The following is an 18,983-nucleotide window of genomic DNA, read 5'->3' as shown; positions in this document are numbered from 1 at the left end:
TGGAGGCAGAAGCAGTCAAGTGTAGCTTAGGGTTAGGGTTAGGGTTAGGGCGAGGGTTAGGGTTCGGCGTAGGGTAAGGGTTCGGGGAGGGGTTCGGGTACGGCGTAGGCTATGGGTTAGGGTTAGGGTTAGTGTTAGGGTTAGGGCTCGGTTTAGGGTAAGTGTTAGGATTAGGGTACGCGTAAGGGTTAGGGTAGGGCTTAGGGTTAGGGTACGCGTTAGGGTTAGGATAGATATTAAACCTATCCCACTCTCTAGATACACATTGGCACGTAAAGGAATATTATTTGGGGGTCCAGCCATGGAGAAGAGTTTAGACACTAGGATAAGATAAGGAACACACCCATTCTAAAGAAATCACATTAGGAGTCTCTTTTTAACCTGTTCCTTAAAACACTAGTGCTTAGGAAATCTATTGGAGGCAGAAGCAGTAAAGGGTAGCTTAGGGATAGGGTTAGGGTTAGGGTGAGTGTTAGGGTACGGGTTAGGGTAAGGGTTCGGGGAGGGGTTCGTGTACGGCATTGGGTATCCGATAGGATTAGGGTTTGGGTTAGTATTAGGTTTAGGGCTCGGTTTAGGCTACGGGTTAGGATAACGGTACGCATTAGGGTTAGGGTAGGGGTTACGGTTAGGGTACGCGTTAGAGTTAGGGTAGTTATTAAAACTATCCCACTCTCTATATACCCCTTAGCACGTAAAGGAATATTATTTGGGGGTCCAGCCATGGAGAAGAGTTTAGACACTAGGATAAGATAAGGAACACACCCATTATCAAGAAATCACATTAGGATTCTCTTTTTAACCTGTTCCTTAAAACACTAGTGCTTAGGAAATCTATTGGTGGCAGAAGCAGTCAAGGGTAGCTTATGGTTAGGGTTAGGGTTAGGGTGAGGGTTAGGGTACGGCTTACGGTTCGGGTTCGACGAGGGGTTCGGGTACGACGTAGGGTATGGGTTAGGGTTAGGGTTAGGGTTAGTGTTAGGGTTAGTGCTCGGTTTAGGGTACAAGGTAGGATTAGGGTATGCGTTAGGTTTAGGGTAGGGGTTAGGGTTAGGGTACGCGTTAGGGTTAGGGTAGTTATTAAACCTATTCCACTCTCTAGATACCCCTTACACGTAAAGGAATATTATTTGGGGGTCCAGCCATGGAGAAGAGTTTAGACACTAGGATAAGATAAGGAACACAACCATTATCAAGAAATCACATTAGGATTCACTTTTTAACCTGTTCATTAAAACTCTAGTGCTTAGGAAATCTATTGGAGGCAGAAGCAGTGAAGGGAAGCTTAGGGTTAGGGTTAGGGTTAGGGCTCGGTTTAGGGTACGGTTTAGGATTAGAGTACGGGTTAGGGTTAGTGTAGGGGTTAGGGTTAGGGTATGCGTTAGGGTTAGGGTAGTTATTAAACCTTTCCCACTCTCTAGATACCCCTTAGCACGTAAAGGAATATTATTTGGGGGTCCAGCCATGGAGAAGAGTTTAGACACTAGGAGAAGATAAGGAACACTCCCATTCTAAAGAAATCACATTAGGATTCTCTTTTTAACCTGTTCCTTCAAACACTAGTGCTTAGGAAATCTATTGGAGGCAGAAGCAGTCAAGGGTAGCTTAGGGTTAGGGTTAGGGTGAGTGTTAGGGTACGGGTTAGGTTAAGGGTTCGGGGAGGGGTTCGGGTCCGGCCTAAGGTATCCAATAGGATTAGGGTTTGGGTTAGTGTTAGGGTTAGGGTTCGGTTTAGGCTACGGGTTAGGATAACGGTACGCATTAGGGTTAGGGTAGTGGTTACGGTTAGGGTACGCGTTAGAGATAGGGTAGTTATTAAACCTATACCACTCTCTAGATACCCCTTAGCACGTAAAGGAATATTATTTGGGGATCCAGCCATGGAGAAGACTTTAGACACTAGGATAAGATAAAGAACACAACCATTATCAAGAAATCACATTAGGATTCTCTTTTTAACCTGTTGCTTAAAAAACTAGTGCTTAGGAAATCTATTGGAGGCAGAAGCAGTCAAGGGTAGCTTAGGGTTTGGGTTAGGGTGAGGGTGAGGTTTAGGGTATGGCTTAGGGTACGGGTTCGGGGAGGGGTTCGGAATAGCGTAGGGTATGGGTTAGGTTTAGGGTTAGGGTTAGTGTTAGGGTTAGGGCTCGGTTTAGGGTACGGGTTAGGATTAGAGTACGGGTTAGGGTTAATGTAGGTGTTAGGGTTAGGGTACACGTTAGGGTTAGGGTAGTTATTAAACCTATCCCACTCTCTAGATACCCCTTAGCACGTAAAGGAATATTATTGGGGGGTCCAGCCATGGAGAAGAGTTTAGACACTAGGATAAGATAAGGAACATACCCATTACCAAGAAATAACATTAGGCTTCTCTTTTTAACCTGTTCCTTAAAATACTAGTGCTTAGGAAATCTATTGCAGGCAGAAGCAGTCAAGGGTGGCTTAGGGTTAGGGTAAGGGTTAGGGTGAGGGTTAGGGTTCGGTTTAGGTTAAGGGTTCGGGGAGGGGTTCGGGTACGGCGTAGGGTATGGGTTAGGGTTAGGGTTAGTGTTAGTGTTAGGGTAGGGCTCGGTTTAGGGTACGGGTTAGGATTACGGTACGCGTTAGGGTTAGGGTACGCGTTAGGGTTAGGGTAGGGGTTAGGGTTAGGGTACGCGTTAGGGTTAGGGTAGTTATTAAACCTATCCCACTCTCTAGATACCCCTTAGCACGTAAAGGAATATTATTTGGGGGTCCAGCCATGGAAAAGAGTTTAGACACTAGGATAAGATAAGGAACACACCCATTATCAAGAAATCACATTAGGATTCTCTTTTTAACCTGTTCCTTAAAACACTAGTGCTTAAGAAATCTATAGGAGGCAGAAGCAGTCAAGGGTAGCTTAGGGTTAGGGTGAGGGTGAGGATTAGGGTACGGGTTAGGCTACGGGTTCGGGGAGGGGTTCGGGTACGGCGTAGGGTATGGGTTAGGATTAGGGTTATGGTTAGTGTTAGGGCTCGGTTTAGGTTACGGGTTAGGATTAGGGTACGCGTTAAGGTTAGTGTAGGGGATAGGGTTAGGGTACGCGTTAGGGTTAGGGTAGTTATTAAACCTATCCCACCCTATAGATACCCCTTAGCACGTAAAGGAATATAATTTGGGGATCCCGCCAAGGAGAAGAGTTTAGAAACTAGGATAAGATACGGAACACACCCATTATCAAGAAATCACATTAGGATTCACTTTTTAACCTGTTCCTTAAAACACTAGTGCTTAGAAATTCTACTGGAGGCAGAAGCAGTCAAGGGAAGCTTAGGGTTAGGGTTAGGGTTAGGGTGAGGGTTAGGGTACGGGTTAGGCTACGGGTTCGGTGAGGGTTTTGGGTACGGTGTAGGGTATGGGTTAGCATTAGGGTTAAGGTTAGTGTTACTCTTAGGGCTCGGTTTTGGGTACGGGTTAGGATTAGGATACGCCTTAGGGTTAGGGTAGGGGTTAGGGTTAGGGTACGCGTTAGGTTTAGGGTAGTTATTAAACCTATCCCACTCTCTAGATACCCCTTACCACGTAAAGGAATATAATTTGGGGGTCCAACCAAGGAGAAGAGTTTAGAAACTAGGATAAGATACGGAACACACCCATTATCAAGAAATCACATTAGTATTCTCTTTTTAACCTGTTCCTTAAAACACTAGTGCTTAGGAAATCTATTGGAGGCAGAAGCAGTCAAGGGTAGCTTGGGGTTAGGGTTAGGGTTAGGTTGAGGGTTAGGGTTCGGCTTAGGGTACGGATTCGGGGCGGGTTTCGGGTACGGCGTAGGGTATGGGTTAGCGTTAGGGTTAGGGTTAGTGTTACTGTTAGGGCTCGGTTTTGGGTACGGGTTAGGATTAGGGTACGCGTTAGGGTTAGGGTAGGGGTTAGGGTTAGGGTACGCGTTAGGGTTAGGGTAGTTATTAAACCTATCCCACTCTCTAGATACCCCTTAGCACGTAAAGGAATATTATTTGGGGGTCCAGCCATGGAGAAGAGTTTAGACACTAGGATAAGATAAGGAACACAGCCATTATCAAGAAATCACATTAGGATTCTCTTTTTAACCTGTTCCTTAAAACACTAGTGCTTAGGAAATCTATTGGAGACAGAAGCAGTCAAGGGTAGCTTAGGGTTAGGGTTAGGGTTAGGGTGAGGGTTAGGGTACGGCTTAGGGTACGGGTTCGGAGAGGGTTTCGGGTACGGCGTAGGGTATGGGTTACGGTTAGGGTTTCGGTGTTAGGGTTAGGGCTCGGTTTAGGGTAAGGGTTAGGATTAGGGTACGTGTTAGGGTTAGGGTAGGTGTTAGAGTTAGGGTACGCGTTAGGGTTAGGGTAGTTATTAAAGCTATTCCACTCTCTAGATACCCCTTAGCATGTAAAGGAATATAATTTGGGGGTCCAGCCAAGGAGAAGAGTTTAGAAACTAGGATAAGATACGGAACACACCCATTATCAGGAAATCACATTAGGATTCTCTTTTTAACCTGTTCCTTGAAACACTAGTGCTTAGGAAATCTATTGGAGGCAGAAGCAGTCAAGGGTTGCTTAGGGTTAGGGTTAGGGTGAGGGTGAGGGTTAGGGTACGGCTTAGGGTACGGGTTCGGGGAGGGGTTCGGGTACGGCATAGGGTATGGGTTAGGGTTAGGGTTAGGGTTAGTGTTAGGGTTAGGGCTCTGTTTAGGGAACGGGTTAGGATTAGGGTACACGTTAGGGGTAGGGTAGGGGTTAGGGTTAGGGTACGCGTTAGGGTTATGGTAGTTATTAAACCTATCTCACTCTCTAGATACCCCTTGGCACGTAAAGGAATGTAATTTGGGGGTCCAGCCAAGGAGAAGGGTTTTAAAACTAGGATAAGATACGGAACACACCCATTATCAATAAATCACATTAGGATTCTCTTTTTACCCTGTTCCTTAAAACACTACTGCTTAGGAAATCTATTGGAGGCAGAAGCAGTCAAGGGTAGCTTAGGGTTAGGGTTAGTGTTAGGGTGAGGGTTAGGGTACGGCTCAGGGTATGGGTTCGGGTAGGGTTTCGGGTACGGCGTAGGGTATGGGTTAGCGTTAGTGTTAAGGTTAGTGTTACTCTTAGGGCTCGGTTTTAGGTACGGCTTAGGATTAGGGAACGCGTTAGGGTTAGCGTAGGGGTTAGGGTTAGGGTACGCATTAGGGTTAGGGTAGTTATTAAACCTATCCCTCTCTCTAGATACCCCTTAGCACTTAAAGGAATATAATTTGCGGGTCCAGCCATGGAGAAGAGTTTAGACACTAGGATAAGATAAGGAACACCCCCATTATCAAGAAATCACATTAGGATTCTCTTTTTAACCTGTTCCTTAAAACACTAGTGCTTAGGAAATCTATTGGAGGCAGAAGCAGTCAAGGGTAGCTTAGTGTTAGGGTTAGGGTTAGGGTGAGGGTTAGGGTACGGCTTAGGGTACGGGTTCGGGGAGGGGTTCGGGTACGGCGTAGGGTATGGGTTAGGGTTAGGGTTAGTGTTAGGGTTAGGGCTCGGTTTAGGGTACGGGTTAGGATTAGGTTACGCGTTAGTTTTAGGGTAGGGGTTAGGGTTAGGATACGCGTTAGGGTTAGGGTAGTTATTAAACCTATCCCACTCTCTAGATACCCCTTATCACTTAAAGGAATATAATTTGCGGGTCCAGCCATGGAGAAGAGTTTAGACACTAGGATAAGATAAGGAACACACCCATTTTCAAGAAATCACACTAGGATTCTCTTTTTAAACTGTTCCTTAAAACACAAGTGCTTAGGAAATCTATTGGAGGCAGAAGCAGTCAAGGGTAGCTTAGGGATAGGGTTAGGGTTAGGGTGAGGGTGAAGGTTAGGGTACGGGTTAGGGTACGAGTTCGGGGAGGGGTTCGGGTACGGCGTAGGGTATGGGTTAGAGTTACGGTTATGGTTAGTGTTAGGGTTAGGGCTCGGTTTAGGTTACGGGTTAAGTTAGGGTACGCATTAGGGTTAGGGTAGAGGTTAGGGTTAGGGTACGCGTTAGGGATAGGGTACTTATTAAACCTATCCCACTCTCTAGATACCCCTTAGCACTTAAAGCTATATAATTTGCGGGTCCAGCCATGGAGAAGAGTTTAGACACTAGGATAAGATAAGGAACACACCCATTATCAAGAAATCACATTAGGATTCTCTTTTTAACCTGTTCCTTAAAACACTAGTGCTTAGGAAATCTATTGGAGGCAGAAGCAGTCAAGGGTAGCTTAGGGTTAGGGTGAGGTTTACGGTACGGGTTCGGGGAGGGGTTCGGGTAAGGCATAGTGTATGGGTTAGTGTTAGGGTTATGGTTAATGTTAGGGCTCGGATTAGGGTACGGGTTAGGATTAGGGTACGCATTAGGGTTAGGGTAGGGGTTAAGGTTAGGGTACGCGTTAGGGTTAGGGTAGTTATTAAACCTATCCCACTCTCTAGATACACCTTAGCACGTAAAGGAATATAATTTGGGGATCCAGCCAAGTAGAAGAGTTGAGAAACTAGGATAAGACACGGAAAACACCCATTATCAAGAAATCACATTAGGATTCTCTTTTTAACCTGTTCCTTAAAACACTAGTTCGTAGGAAATCTATTGGAGGCAGAAGCAGTCAAAGGTAGCTTAGGGTTAGCGTTAGGGTGAGGGTTAGGGTACGGCTTAGGGTTCGGTTTCGGGGAGGGTTTCGGGTACGGCGTAGGGTGTGGGTTAGCGTTAGTGTTAGGGTTAGTGTTACTGTTAGGGCTCGATTTAGGGCACGGGTTAGGATTAGAGTACGCGTTAGGGTTACGGAAGGGGTTAGGTTTAGGGTACGCGTTAGGGTTAGGGTAGTTTTTAAATCTATCCCACTCTCTAGATACCCCTTAGCACGTAAAGGAATATTATTTGGGGGTCCAGCCATAGAGAAGAGTTTAGACACTAGGATAAGATAAGGAACACACACATTATCAAGAAATCACATTAGGATTCTCTTTTTAACCTGTTCCTTAAAACACTAGTGCTTAGGAAATCTATTGGAGGCAGAAGCAGTCAAGGGTAGCTTAGGGTTAGGGTTAGGGTTAGGGTGAGGGTTAGGGTACGGCTTAGCGTACGGGTTCGGGGAGGGTTTTGGTTACGGCGTAGGTATGGGGTAGCGTTAGAGTTAGGCTTAGTGTTAGTGTTAGGGCTCGGTTTAGGGTATGGGTTAGGATTAGGGTACGCGTTAGGGTTAGGGTAGGGGTTAGGGTTAGGGTACGGGTTAGGGTTAGGTTAGTTATTATACCTATCACACTGTCTAGATTCCCCTTAGAATGTAAAGGGATATTTTTTCGGGGTCCAGCCATGGAGAAGAGTTTAGACACTAGGATCAGATAAGGAACACACCCATTATTAAGAAATCACATTAGGATCCTCTTTTTAAATGGTTCCATAAAACACTAGTGCTTAGGAAATCTATTGGAGGCAGAAGCAGTCAAGGGTAGCTTAGGGTTAGGGTTAGGGTGAGGGTGAGGGTTAGGGTACGGCTTAGGGTACGGGTTCGGGGAGGGGTTCGGGTACGGCATAGGGTATGGGTTAGGGTTAGGGTTAGGGTTAGTGTTAGGGTTAGGGCTCTGTTTAGGGAACGGGTTAGGATTAGGGTACACGTTAGGGGTAGGGTAGGGGTTAGGGTTAGGGTATGCGTTAGGGTTATGGTAGTTATTAAACCTATCCCACTCTCTAGATACCCCTTGGCACGTAAAGGAATATAATTTGGGGGTCCAGCCAAGGAGAAGGGTTTTGAAACTAGGATAAGATACGGAACACACCCATTATCAAGAAATCACATTAGGATTCTCTTTTTACCCTGTTCCTTAAATCACTACTGCTTAGGAAATCTATTGGAGGCAGAAGCAGTCAAGGGTAGCTTAGGGTTAGGGTTAGTGTTAGGGTGAGGGTTAGGGTACGGCTCAGGGTATGGGTTCGGGTAGGGTTTCGGGTACGGCGTAGGGTATGGGTTAGCGTTAGGGTTAAGGTTAGTGTTACTATTAGGGCTCGGTTTTGGGTACGGGTTAGGATTATGGTACGCGTTAGGGTTAGCGTAGGGGTTAGGGTTAGGGTACGCATTAGGGTTAGGGTAGTTATTAAACCTAACCCACTCTCTAGATACCCCTTAGCACTTAAAGGAATATAATTTGCGGGTCCAGCCATGGAGAAGAGTTTAGACACTAGTATAAGATAAGGAACACCCCCATTATCAAGAAATCACAGTAGGATTCTCTTTTTAACCTGTTCCTTAAAACACTAGTGCTTAGGAAATCTATTGGAGGCAGAAGCAGTCAAGGGTAGCTTAGTGTTAGGGTTAGGGTTAGGGTGAGGGTTAGGGTACGGCTTAGGGTACGGGTTCGGGGAGGGGTTCGGGTACGGCGTAGGGTATGGGTTAGGGTTAGGGTTAGGGTTAGTGTTAGGGTTAGGGCTCGGTTTAGGGTACGGGTTAGGATTAGGTTACGCGTTAGGGTTAGGGTAGGTGTTAGGGCTAGGGTTAGGGTAGTTATTAAACCTATCCCACTCTCTAGATACCCCTTACACGTAAAGGCATATTATTTGGGGGTCCAGCCATGGAGAAGAGTTTAGACACTAGGATAAGATAAGGAACACACCCATTATCAAGAAATCACATTAGGATTCTCTTTTTAACCTGTTCCTTCAAACACTAGTGCTTAGGAAATCTATTGGAGGCAGAAGCAGTCAAGGGTAGCTTAGGGTTAGGGTTAGGGTGAGGGTGAGGTTTAGGGTACGGGTTAGGGTACGGGTTCGGGGAGCGGTTCGCGTAAGGCGTAGGGTATGGGTTAGGGTTAGTGTTAGCGTTAGTGTTAGGGTTAGGGCTCGGTTTAGGGTACGGGTTAGGATTAGGGTATGGTTTAGGGTTAGGGTAGGGGTTAGGGTTAGGGTTAGGGTAGTTATTAAACCTATCCCACTCTCTAGATACCCCTTAGCACGTAAAGGAATATTATTTAGGTGTCCAGCCATGGAGAAAAGTTTAGACACTAGGATAAGATAAGGAACACACCCATTATCAAGAAATCACATTAGGATTCTCTTTTTAACCTGTTCCTTAAAACACTAGTGCTTAGGAAATCTATTGGAGGCAGAAGCAGTCAAGGGTAGCTTAGGGTTAGAGTGAGGGTGAGGGTTAGATTACGGCTTACGGTACGGGTTCGGGGAGTGTTACGGGTACGGCGTAGGGTATGGGTTAGGGTTAGGGTTAGGGTTAGTGTTAGGGTTAGGGCTCGGTTTGGGGTACGGGGTAGGATTAGCGTACGCGTTAGGGTTAGGCTAGGGGTTAGGGTTAGGGTAAAGTTAGGGTTAGGGTAGTTATTAAACCTATCCCACTCTCTAGATACCCCTTAGCACGTAAAGGAATATAATTTGGAGGTCCAGCCATGGAGAACAGTTTAGACACTAGGATAAGATAAGGAACACACCCATTATCAAGAAATCACATTAGGATTCTCTTTTTAACCTGTTCCTTAAAACACTAGTGCTTAGGAAATCTATTGGAGGCAGAACCAGTCAAGGTTAGCTTAGGGTTAGGGTTAGGGTGAGGGTGAGGTTTAGGGTACGGCTTATGGTACGAGTTAGGGGAGGGGTTCGTGTACGGCATAGAGTATGGGATAGAGTTAGGGTTAGGGTTAGTGTTAGGGTTAAGGCTCGGTTTAGGGTACGGGTTAGGATTAGGGTACGCGTTAGGGTTAGGGTAGGGGTTAGGGTTAGGGTACGGGTTAGGGTTAGGGTAGTTATTATACCTATCCCACTGTCTAGATACCCCTTAGCACGTAAAGGGATATTATTTCGGGGTCCAGCCATGGAGAAGAGTTTAGACACTAGGATCAGATAAGGAACACACCCATTATTAAGAAATCACATTAGGATCCTCTTTTTAACCTGTTCCTTAAAACACTAGTGCTTAGGAAATCTACTGGAGGCAGAAGCAGTCAAGGGCAGCTTAGGGTTGGGGTTAGGGTGAGGGTGAGGGTTATGGTACAGCTTATGGTACAGGTTCGGGGAGGGGTTCGGGTACGGCATAGGGTATGGGTTAGGGTTAGGGTTAGTGTTAGGGTTAGGGCTCGGTTTAGGGTACGGGTTAGGATTAGGGTACGCGTTAGGGTTAGGGTAGGGGTTAGGGTTAGGGTTCGCGTTAGGGTTAGGGTAGTTATTAAACCTATCCCACTCTCTAGATACCACTTAGCACGTAAAGGAATATTATTTGTGGGTCCAGCCCTGGAAAAGAGTTTAGACACTAGGATAAGATAAGGAAAACACCCATTATCAAGAAATCACATTAGGATTCTCTTTTTAACCTTTTCCTTAAAACACTAGTGGTTAGGAAATCTATTGGAGGCAGAAGCAGTCAAGGGTAGCTTAGGGTTAGGGTGAGGGTGAGGGTGATGGTTAGGGTACGGGTTTGGGTCGGGGTTCGGGTACACCCTAGGGTATGTGTTAGGGTTAGGGTTAGGGTTAGTGTTAGGGTTAGGGCTCGGTTTAGGGTACGGTTTAGGATTACGGTACGCATTAGGGTTAGGGTAGGGGTTACGGTTAGGGTATGCGTTAGGGTTAGGGTAGTTATTAAACCTATCCCACTCTCTAGATACCCCTTAGCACGTAAAGTAATATTTTTGGGGGTCCAGCCATGGAGAAGAGTTTAGACACTAGGATAAGATAAGGAACACACCCATTATCAAGAAATCACATTAGGATTCTCTTTTGAACATGTTCCTTAAAACACTCGTGCTTAGGAAATCTATTGGAGGCAGAAGCAGTCAAGGGTAGCTTAGGGTTAGGGTTAGGGTTAGGGTGAGGGTTAGGGTTAGGGTTAGGGTTAGGGTTAGGGTTAGGGTGAGGGTTAGGGTTAGGGTTAGGGTTAGGGTACGCGTTAGGGTTAGGGTAGTTATTAAACCTATCCCACTCTCTAGACACCCCTTAGCACATAAAGGAATATTATTTGCGGGTCCAGCCATGGAGAAAAGTTTAGACACTAGGATAAGATAAGGAACACACCCATTATCAAGAAATCACATTAGGATTCTCTTTTTAACCTGTTCCTTAAAACACTACTGCTTAGGAAATCTATTGGAGGCAGAAGCAGTCAAGGGTAGCTTAGTGTTAGGGTTAGGGTTAGGCTGAGGGTTAGGGTACGGGTATGGGGAGGGGTTCGGGTACGGCGTAGGGTATGTGTTAGTGTTAGGGTTATGGTTAGTGTTAGGGTTAGGGCTCGGTTTAGGTTACGGGTTAGGATTAGGGTACGCATTAGGGTTAGGGTAGGGGTTAGGGTAAGGGTACGCGTTAGGGTTACCGTAGTTATTAAACCTATCCCACTCTCTAGATACCCCTTAGCACGTAAAGGAATATAATTTGGGGTTCCAGCCAAGGAGAAGAGTTTAGAAACTAGGATAAGATACGGAACACACCCATTATGAAGAAATCACATTAAGATTCTCTTTTTAACATGTTCCTTAAAACACTAGTGCTTAGGAAATCTATTGGAGGCAGAAGTAGTCAAGGGTAGCTTCGGTTTAGGGTAAGGGTTAGGGTGAGGGTTAGGGTACGGCTTAGGGTACTGGTTCGGTGAGGGTTTCGGGTACGGCGTAGGGTATGGGTTAGGGTTAGGGTTAGGGTTAGTGTTAGTGTTAGGGCTCGGTTTAGTGTACGGGGTAGGATTAGGGTACGCGTTAGGGTTAGGGTAGGGGTTAGGGTTAGGGTACGCGTTAGGGTTAGGGTAGTTATTAAACCTATCCCACTCTCTAGATACCCCTGAGCACGTAAAGGAATCTTATTTGGGGGTCGAGGCATGGAGAAGAGTTTAGACACTACGATAAGATAAGGAACACACCCATTATCAAGAAATCACATTAGGATTCTCTTTTTAACCTGTTCCTTAAAACACTAGTGCTTAGGAAATCTATTGGAGGCAGAAGCAGTCAAGGGTAGCTTTGGGTTAGGGTTAGGTTTGGGGTTAGTGTTAGGGTTAGGGCTCGGTTTAGGGTATGGGTTACGATTAGGGTATGCGTTAGGGTTAGGGTAGGGGTTAGGGTTAGGGTATGCGTTAGGGTTAGGGTAGTTATTAAACCTATCCCACTCTCTAGATACCCCTTAGCACGTAAAGGAATATTATTTGGGGGTTCCAGCCATTGAGAAGAGTTTAGACACTACGATAAGATAAGGAACACACCCATTATCAAGAAATCACATTAGGATTCTCTTTTTAACCTGTTCCTTAAAACACTAGTGCTTAGGAAATCTATTGGAGGCAGAAGCAGTCAAGGGTAGCTTAGGGTTAGGGTTAGGGTGAGGGTTAGGGTATGGGTTAGGGTACGGGTTCGGGGAGGGATTCGGGTACGGCGTAGGGTATGGGTTAGGGTTAGGGTTAGGGTTAGTGTTAGGTTAGGGCTCGGTTTAGGGTACGGGTTACGATTAGGGTACGCATTAGTGTTAGGGTAGGGGTTAGGTTTAGGTTATGCGTTAGGGTTAGGGTAGTTATTAAACCTATCCCACACTCTAGATACCCCTTAGCACGTAAAGGAATATTATTTGCGGGTCCAGCCATGGAGAAGAGTTTAGACACTAGGATAAGATAAGGAACACACCCATTATCAGGAAATCACATTAGGATTCTCTTTTTAACCTGTTCCTTAAAACACTAGTGCTTAGGAAATCTATTGGAGGCAGAAGCAGTCAAGGGTAGCTTAGGGTTAGGGTTAGGGTTAGGTTGAGGATTAGGGTACGGCATAGGGTACGGTTTCGGGGAGGGGTTCGAGTACGGTGTAGGGTATGGGTTAGGGTTAGGGTTAGGGTTAGGGTTAGGGTTAGGGCTCGGTGTAGGGTACGGGTTATGGCTAGGGTAGGGGTTAGGGTTAGGGTACGCGTTAGGGTTAGGGTAGTTATTAAACCTATCCCACTCTCTAGATACCCCTTATCACGTAAAGGAATATTATTTGGGTTCCAGCCATGGAGAAGAGTTTAGACACTACGATAAGATAAGGAACACACCCATTATGAAGAAATCACATTAGGATTCTCTTTTTAACCTGTTCCTTAAAACACTAGTGCTTAGGAAATCTATTGGAGCAGAAGCAGTCAAGGGTAGCTTAGGGTTAGGGTTAGGGTTAGGGTGAGGGTTAGGGTACGGCTTAGGCTACGGGTTCGGAGAGGGTTTCGGGTACGGCGTAGGGTATGGGTTAGCGTTAGGGTTAAGGTTAGTGTTACTCTTACGGCTCGGTTTTGGGTACGGGTTAGGATTAAGGTACGCGTTAGGGTTAGGGTAGGGGTTAGGGTTAGGGTACGCATTAGGGTTAGGGTAGTTATTAAACCTATCCCACTCTCTAATTATCCCTTAGCACGTAAAGGAATATTATTTGGGGGTCCAGCCATGGAGAAGAGTTTAGACACTATGATAAGAGAAGGAATACACCCATTATGAAGAAATCGCATTAGGATTCTCTTTTTAACCTGTTCCTTAAAACACTAGTGCTTAGGAAATCTATTGGAGGCAGAAGCAGTCAAGGGTAGCTTAGGGTTAGGGTTAGGGTGAGGGTGAGGGTTAGGGTACGGGTGAGGGTACGGGTTAGGGTACGGGTTAGGGTACGGGTTCGGGGAGGGGTTCGGGTACGGCGTAGGGTATGGGTTATGGTTAGGGTTATGGTTAGTATTAGGTTTAGGGCTCGGTTTAGGGTACGGGTTAGGATTACGGTACGAGTTAAGGTTAGGGTAGGGGTTAGGGTTAGGGTACGCGTTAGGGTTAGGGTAGTTATTAAACCTATCCCACTCTCTAGGTACCCCTTAGCACGTAAAGGAATATAATTTTGGGGTACAGCCAAGCAGAACAGTTTAGAAACTAGGATAAGATACGGAACACACCTATTATCAAGAAATCACATTAGGATTCTCTTTTTAAACTGTTCCTTAAAACACTAGTGCTTAGGAAATCTATTGGAGGCAGAAGCAGTCAAGGGTAGCTTAGGGTTAGGGTTAGGGTTAGGGGGAGGGTTAGGGTACGGCTTAGGGTACGGGTTCGGGGAGGGGTTCTGGTACGGCGTAGAGTATGGGATAGGGTTAGGGTTAGGGTTAGTGTTAGGGTTAAGGCTCGGTTTAGGGTACGGGTTAGGTTTAGGGTACGCGTTAGGTTTAGGGTAAGGGTTAGGGTTAGGGTACGCATTAGGGTTAGGGTAGTTATTAAACCTATCCCACTCTCTAGATACCCCTTAGCACGTAAAGGAATATTATTTGGGGGTCCAGCCATGGAGAAGAGTTTAGACACTAGGATAAGATAAGGAACACACCCATTATCAAGAAATCAAATTAGGATTCTCTTTTAACCTGTTCCTTAAAACACTAGTGTTTAAGAAATCTATTGGAGCCAGAAGCAGTCCATGGTAGCTTAGAGTTAGGGTTAGGGTTAGGGTGAGGGTTAGGGTACGGCTCAGCGTACGGGTTCGGGGAGGGTTTTGGGTACGGCGTAGGTATGGGTTAGCGTTAGAGTTAGGCTTAGTGTTAGTGTTAGGGCTCGGTTTAGGGTATGGGTTAGGATTAGGGTACGCGTTAGGGTTAGGGTACGCGTTAGGGTTAGGGTAGTTATTATACCTATCCCACTGTCTAGATACCCCTTAGCACGTAAAGGGATATTATTTCGGGGTCCTGCCATGGAGAAGAGTTTAGACTCTAGGATCAGATAAGGAACACACCCATTATTAAGAAATCACATTAGGATCCTCTTTTTAACCTGTTCCTTAAAACACTAGTGCTTAGGAAATCTATTGGAGGCAGAAGCAGTCAAGGGTAGCTTAGGGTTAGGGTTAGGGTGAGGGTGAGGGTTAGGGTACGGCTTAGGGTACGGGTTCGGGGAGGGGTTCGGGTACGGCATAGGGTATGGGTTAGGGTTAGGGTTAGGGTTAGTGTTAGGGTTAGGGCTCTGTTTAGGGAACGGGTTAGGATTAGGGTACACGTTAGGGGTAGGGTAGGGGTTAGGGTTAGGGTATGCGTTAGGGTTATGGTAGTTATTAAACCTATCCCACTCTCTAGATACCCCTTGGCACGTAAAGGAATATAATTTGGGGGTCCAGCCAAGGAGAAGGGTTTTGAAACTAGGATAAGATACGGAACACACCCATTATCAAGAAATCACATTAGGATTCTCTTTTTACCCTGTTCCTTAAATCACTACTGCTTAGGAAATCTATTGGAGGCAGAAGCAGTCAAGGGTAGCTTAGGGTTAGGGTTAGTGTTAGGGTGAGGGTTAGGGTACGGCTCAGGGTATGGGTTCGGGTAGGGTTTCGGGTACGGCGTAGGGTATGGGTTAGCGTTAGGGTTAAGGTTAGTGTTACTATTAGGGCTCGGTTTTGGGTACGGGTTAGGATTATGGTACGCGTTAGGGTTAGCGTAGGGGTTAGGGTTAGGGTACGCATTAGGGTTAGGGTAGTTATTAAACCTAACCCACTCTCTAGATACCCCTTAACACTTAAAGGAATATAATTTGCGGGTCCAGCCATGGAGAAGAGTTTAGACACTAGTATAAGATAAGGAACACCCCCATTATCAAGAAATCACAGTAGGATTCTCTTTTTAACCTGTTCCTTAAAACACTAGTGCTTAGGAAATCTATTGGAGGCAGAAGCAGTCAAGGGTAGCTTAGTGTTAGGGTTAGGGTTAGGGTGAGGGTTAGGGTACGGCTTAGGGTACGGGTTCGGGGAGGGGTTCGGGTACGGCGTAGGGTATGGGTTAGGGTTAGGGTTAGGGTTAGTGTTAGGGTTAGGGCTCGGTTTAGGGTACGGGTTAGGATTAGGTTACGCGTTAGGGTTAGGGTAGGTGTTAGGGCTAGGGTTAGGGTAGTTATTAAACCTATCCCACTCTCTAGATACCCCTTACACGTAAAGGCATATTATTTGGGGGTCCAGCCATGGAGAAGAGTTTAGACACTAGGATAAGATAAGGAACACACCCATTATCAAGAAATCACATTAGGATTCTCTTTTTAACCTGTTCCTTCAAACACTAGTGCTTAGGAAATCTATTGGAGGCAGAAGCAGTCAAGGGTAGCTTAGGGTTAGGGTTAGGGTGAGGGTGAGGTTTAGGGTACGGGTTAGGGTACGGGTTCGGGGAGCGGTTCGCGTAAGGCGTAGGGTATGGGTTAGGGTTAGTGTTAGCGTTAGTGTTAGGGTTAGGGCTCGGTTTAGGGTACGGGTTAGGATTAGGGTATGGTTTAGGGTTAGGGTAGGGGTTAGGGTTAGGGTTAGGGTAGTTATTAAACCTATCCCACTCTCTAGATACCCCTTAGCACGTAAAGGAATATTATTTAGGTGTCCAGCCATGGAGAAAAGTTTAGACACTAGGATAAGATAAGGAACACACCCATTATCAAGAAATCACATTAGGATTCTCTTTTTAACCTGTTCCTTAAAACACTAGTGCTTAGGAAATCTATTGGAGGCAGAAGCAGTCAAGGGTAGCTTAGGGTTAGAGTGAGGGTGAGGGTTAGATTACGGCTTACGGTACGGGTTCGGGGAGTGTTACGGGTACAGCGTAGGGTATGGGTTAGGGTTAGGGTTAGGGTTAGTGTTAGGGTTAGGGCTCGGTTTGGGGTACGGGGTAGGATTAGCGTACGCGTTAGGGTTAGGCTAGGGGTTAGGGTTAGGGTAAAGTTAGGGTTAGGGTAGTTATTAAACCTATCCCACTCTCTAGATACCCCTTAGCACGTAAAGGAATATAATTTGGAGGTCCAGCCATGGAGAACAGTTTAGACACTAGGATAAGATAAGGAACACACCCATTATCAAGAAATCACATTAGGATTCTCTTTTTAACCTGTTCCTTAAAACACTAGTGCTTAGGAAATCTATTGGAGGCAGAAGCAGTCAAGGTTAGCTTAGGGTTAGGGTTAGGGTGAGGGTGAGGTTTAGGGTACGGCTTATGGTACGAGTTAGGGGAGGGGTTCGTGTACGGCATAGAGTATGGGATAGGGTTAGGGTTAGGGTTAGTGTTAGGGTTAAGGCTAGGTTTAGGGTTAGGGTTAGGGTTAGGGTTAGGGCTCGGTTTAGGGTACGGGTTAGGATTAGGGTATGCGTTAGGGTTACGGTAGGGGTTAGGGTTAGGGTTCGCGTTAGGGTTAGGGTAGTTATTAAACCTATCCCACTCTCTAGATACCACTTAGCACGTAAAGGAATATTATTTGTGGGTCCAGCCCTGGAGAAGAGTTTAGACACTAGGATAAGATAAGGAAAACACCCATTATCAAGAAATCACATTAGGATTCTCTTTTTAACCTGTTCCTTAAAACACTAGTGCTTAGGAAATCTATTGGAGGCAGAAGCAGTCAAGGGTAGCTTAGGGTTAGGGTTAGGGTGAGGGTGATGGTTAGGGTACGGGTTTAGGTCGGGGTTCGGGTACACCCTAGGGTATGTGTTAGGGTTAGGGTTAGGGTTAGTGTTAGGGTTAGGGCTTGGTTTAGGGTACGGTTTAGGATTAGGGTACGCATTAGGGGTAGGGTAGGGGTTACGGTTAGGGTATGCGTTAGGGTTAGGGTAGTTATTAAACCTATACCACTCTCTAGATACCCCTTAGCACGTAAAGTAATATTTTTGGGGGTCCAGCCATGGAGAAGAGTTTAGACACTAGGATAAGATAAGGAACACACCCATTATCAAGAAATCACATTAGGATTCTCTTTTTAACATGTTCCTTAAAACACTCGTGCTTAGGAAATCTATTGGAGGCAGAAGCAGTCAAGGGTAGCTTAGGGTTAGGGTTAGGGTTAGGGTGAGGGTTAGGGTTAGGGTTAGGGTTAGGGTTAGGGTTAGGGTTAGGGTTAGGGTGAGGGTTAGGGTTAGGGTTAGGGATAGGGTACGCGTTAGGGTTAGGGTAGTTATTAAACCTATCCCACTCTCTAGACACCCCTTAGCACATAAAGGAATATTATTTGCGGGTCCAGCCATGGAGAAAAGTTTAGACACTAGGATAAGATAAGGAACACACCCATTATCAAGAAATCACATTAGGATTCTCTTTTTCACCTGTTCCTTAAAACACTAGTGCTTAGGAAATCTATTGGAGGCAGAAGCAGTCAAGGGTAGCTTAGGGTTAGGGTTAGGGTGAGGGTGAGGGTTAGGGTACGGGTTAGGGTACGGGTTCGGGGAGGGGTTCGGGTACGGCGTAGGGTATGGGTTATGGTTAGGGTTATGGTTAGTATTAGGTTTAGGGCTCGGTTTAGGGTACGGGTTAGGATTACGGTACGAGTTAAGGTTAGGGTAGGGGTTAGGGTTAGGGTACGCGTTAGGGTTAGGGTAGTTATTAAACCTATCCCACTCTCCAGGTACCCCTTAGCACGTAAAGGAATATAATTTGGGGGTACAGCCAAGCAGAACAGTTTAGAAACTAGGATAAGATACGGAACACACCTATTATCAAGAAATCACATTAGGATTCGCTTTTTAAACTGTTCCTTAAAACACTAGTGCTTAGGAAATCTATTGGAGGCAGAAGCAGTCAAGGGTAGCTTAGGGTTAGGGTTAGGGTTAGGGGGAGGGTTAGGGTACGGCTTAGGGTACGGGTTCGGGGAGGGGTTCTGGTCCGGCGTAGAGTATGGGATAGGGTTAGGGTTAAGGTTAGTGTTAGGGTTAAGGCTCGGTTTAGGGTACGTGTTAGGTTTAGGGTACGCGTTAGGTTTAGGGTAAGGGTTAGGGTTAGGGTACGCATTAGGGTTAGGGTAGTTATTAAACCTATCCCACTCTCTAGATACCCCTTAGCACGTAAAGGAATATTATTTGTGGGTCCAGCCATGGAGAAGAGTTTAGACACTAGGATAAGATAAGGAACACACCCATTATCAAGAAATCAAATTAGGATTCTCTTTTTAACCTGTTCCTTAAAACACTAGTGTTTAAGAAATCTATTGGAGCCAGAAGCAGTCAAGGGTAGCTTAGGGTTCGGGTTAGGGTTAGGGTGAGGGTTAGGGTACGGCTTAGCGTACGGGTT

Source organism: Balaenoptera acutorostrata, chromosome 15 (assembly GCF_949987535.1).
Source record: "Balaenoptera acutorostrata chromosome 15, mBalAcu1.1, whole genome shotgun sequence".
Lineage (NCBI taxonomy): Eukaryota > Metazoa > Chordata > Mammalia > Artiodactyla > Balaenopteridae > Balaenoptera > Balaenoptera acutorostrata.
Note: the sequence above shows the minus strand (reverse complement) of the source record.